Here is a 3,099-nt window from a genome sequence, read left to right as displayed (position 1 = left end):
TTAACAGCTGGTGTTCAGATAATAATTTCCAGTTTCTATACACAGGCATTGGTAAAATCTTTGGTCTAACATGGCTTAAGCAATTGCTTTTATGGTAAGTGCAAGTTTCCTTCTTAGCTATTTTATGGTTTGTGTTTCTTTTATCTGAGTTTCGTGCAATTGTAGGTTGAAATGGCTTTTCCATCAGATAATTGACACATTACTAATAATACTATGAAATTATCAGTCTCAACTACTCATTCATTAATCCTGACTTTGTGCACTTTCAGCAGCTTAGTGACTTCTTAATTTCACAAAAGTTAAAGAGTGTTCTTCCTTCTTTGACAGTCATTGTTACGTGGGAATGATGACTTCACTTGTAAGACCTGTCACAGCTCTGCTGTTTCTGAGCTGTCTCTGTTGTTCTACACAGGGAAGACCAGGTGGAGAGGCAATGGGCTGGGTTTCACGTCCCTGGCTTTGGGGCAGAAAAGTAATTGTAGGGTTTGAGTCCAAGAAGAAGCAAATTGTAGTCTGTTAGGATTGCCTCTGTATGACACTACTAAAACCTCTCACTGTAATGACCCAGAAGTGTTTCCACCAGTTTCTAACTTCTAAATCTAAAATATACCAACACCATCCCCAGGCCTAATCAGACCAGCCTCTTGTCTGGCATCATCTAGAATTTCTATTTTTAAAAGAATCATTTTCAGCCTCTAACTAAAACTTTTCCTTTATGCAGGAATTTAAGAATCACAAAGCTCTGCATATGCAGAGCATTCAAGCAGAAAAGCTATCATGTCTTCTTTGAAATCTTCTAGGGAGCAAGAGATAGAGTTTTTCCAGCAAATCCTGTGCCCAGATAAATTGACAAAGTACAGATGACCTCCTGAGCTAAACCCTTTACCATGATAGAGTAATCCAACCTTAACCTAAGATGTGCCAAGAATTCTGACAACTCCTCCCCAGGAAAGAATGCATGTCTCCTCCCTACTTGCACCAAGATGATAATCTACTAGGCCCAGAGATGGGGCACCAGCTCACAGAAGAAATAAAACAAATTGATTATATGGGAGCTGCAATGAGTGACCAGCCTTATCCCACTTTAAACTCTTCTTTTTTTTCACAGTATACAGGTAAATTGGGCTTACATGATGCCGAGGGAGGCCTCATGGAGATTTGTAACACAACCGTCATTCTCTGTGACTCATTTTTGCTTGAATGGTTTTAAAACCTCTCCAGAAATTTGAGTTAATGGAAAAGCCAAATTTTAATGTAAACAATTCTTATTGAAAGTAAAACTCTCTAATCTATTGCTTTGTGTTGTTAATGGAAGAGAGATTTCAGACTTAGTTTGAGTCAAAAGTTTATCCCAGCACTTGGCTACACTGTTTCTTAAACCAAAGCAGATGTATTACTTTCATCTTTATAAAAATTATTGCTCTTTAAAAAAATTACAGAAGTTGCCTTTGCTTACTAGAGGGAAAAAAAACTAGCAAAACTACATGAAGACTGAATTTGTGAAAGTTTTAAATACTCATTGGAAAAAATTCAAATAGTACACAAAATATATGAAATATAGAGTGAATATTCACCTTTTCCCACTTGCCCTTCCCCATTTCCCCTCTCTAGGGGTAACCTAGATATTTTGCTATGCATTTTTACAAAAGTTGGTTCATCCTTTAGTTTTCTATATCAGTAACAGAAGTCATGCCAATGAAGACTGATACATCTCATTCTTCGTATATCTGCATCCCACTTCATTGTATAAAATTTTGATTTAATTGATTATAATAAGGAGCATTTTGTCATCAATTTTTCTCTATTGCCATTAAATATGGAGTAAATATTGTCCATATGCCTTTGTACATGGGTAAATGTTACTCTAGGATAGTCCCAGAAGTAGAATTGATGGTTCAAAGGGTTTGCAGAATTTAAAATTTTATATGTGTAGCCAAATGCCTTTTGAAAATGTTACTAATCATACATAACCATAATTATATGGGAACGCCCCTTTTCTAATGCATTTGTCATCCTAGATATTATCAATCTTTTATTAATTTAATCTTTAGTACTGGGGTATAATTGATTTTCAATGCTACGTTAGTTTTAGATATACAGAAAAGTGGTGTATATATATATATATATATATATATCTCCACTCTTTTTCAGATTCTTTTCCCATATAGGTTATTATAGAATATTGAGTTCCCTGTGTTATACAGTAGGTTCTAGTTGATTAACTATTTTATCAATCTTTCTGATGTGTTAATTCAGCATTTGGAAATCACTGAAAACATTATTACCTTTAGAGATAAATTTCCAAACATGGAAATATGTCTAACATTCTAAGGTTGAGAAATATTTGGGTGCATACTTTATATACCAAAAACTAAGAGGTGGAATAAGTGACCACACTAAGGAGATCTATGCATTAGCAGTTAATAATCCTTTCTCCCATCTGGCGACCCCCAAATTGATAAGGATTAAAAGAGTGGTGGTGATCCCTGAGTTACTTTCAAAGTTTCAATCTTTTCAACATTTCAAGATTGAGTATAATGAGGTGAAAATACCATAGATTTTGAAGTCAGTTAGAACTGACTTCAAAATCTCTACTTTCCTTTTGAGTAAGTGAGTGAATGCTCTTTTGGTTTGGTTTCTTGAAATGAAAAGTGGTGGTATTTGGTCTTATCTCAAGGCAGAGTTAACTAAGTGAGGAAATAGTCCTTGATGAACAAGTGGGTAAGTATGACTACGTAAAAATTACCTGTCTCTTTATAGAAACACTATATCATTTTTAAAAAGTCAAAAGATAAAGAATATGGAATCATTGTATTCATTACTTTCATTCACATAATTTAATGAAATTTTGTGAGTTTACAAGTATATACCTCTAAAAGGGATTTCTGGATAAAAGGATACAGGATACATGCATTTAAAATTTTATCAGAGTGCGCGTGGCCGCGGCGGCTGGGGTGGGGTTGAGTCAGTTATGAAACCCGGAGCTGCGGACCGGCGAGCGGCCCAGCGAGTCGCCGACAGAGCGGCGGGTGTCGGGTTCGGGAGCCGAGCGCTGGCCCTGCGTCGAGCCGGGCCGGAAAAAAAAAAAAAATTTTTATC

The sequence above is a fragment of the Bison bison genome, unplaced genomic scaffold, assembly GCF_000754665.1.
Source record: "Bison bison bison isolate TAMUID 2011002044 unplaced genomic scaffold, Bison_UMD1.0 scf7180017862275, whole genome shotgun sequence".
NCBI lineage: Eukaryota > Metazoa > Chordata > Mammalia > Artiodactyla > Bovidae > Bison > Bison bison.
The sequence above is the reverse complement of the archived record's forward strand: the minus strand, read 5'-3'. Positions refer to the sequence as shown.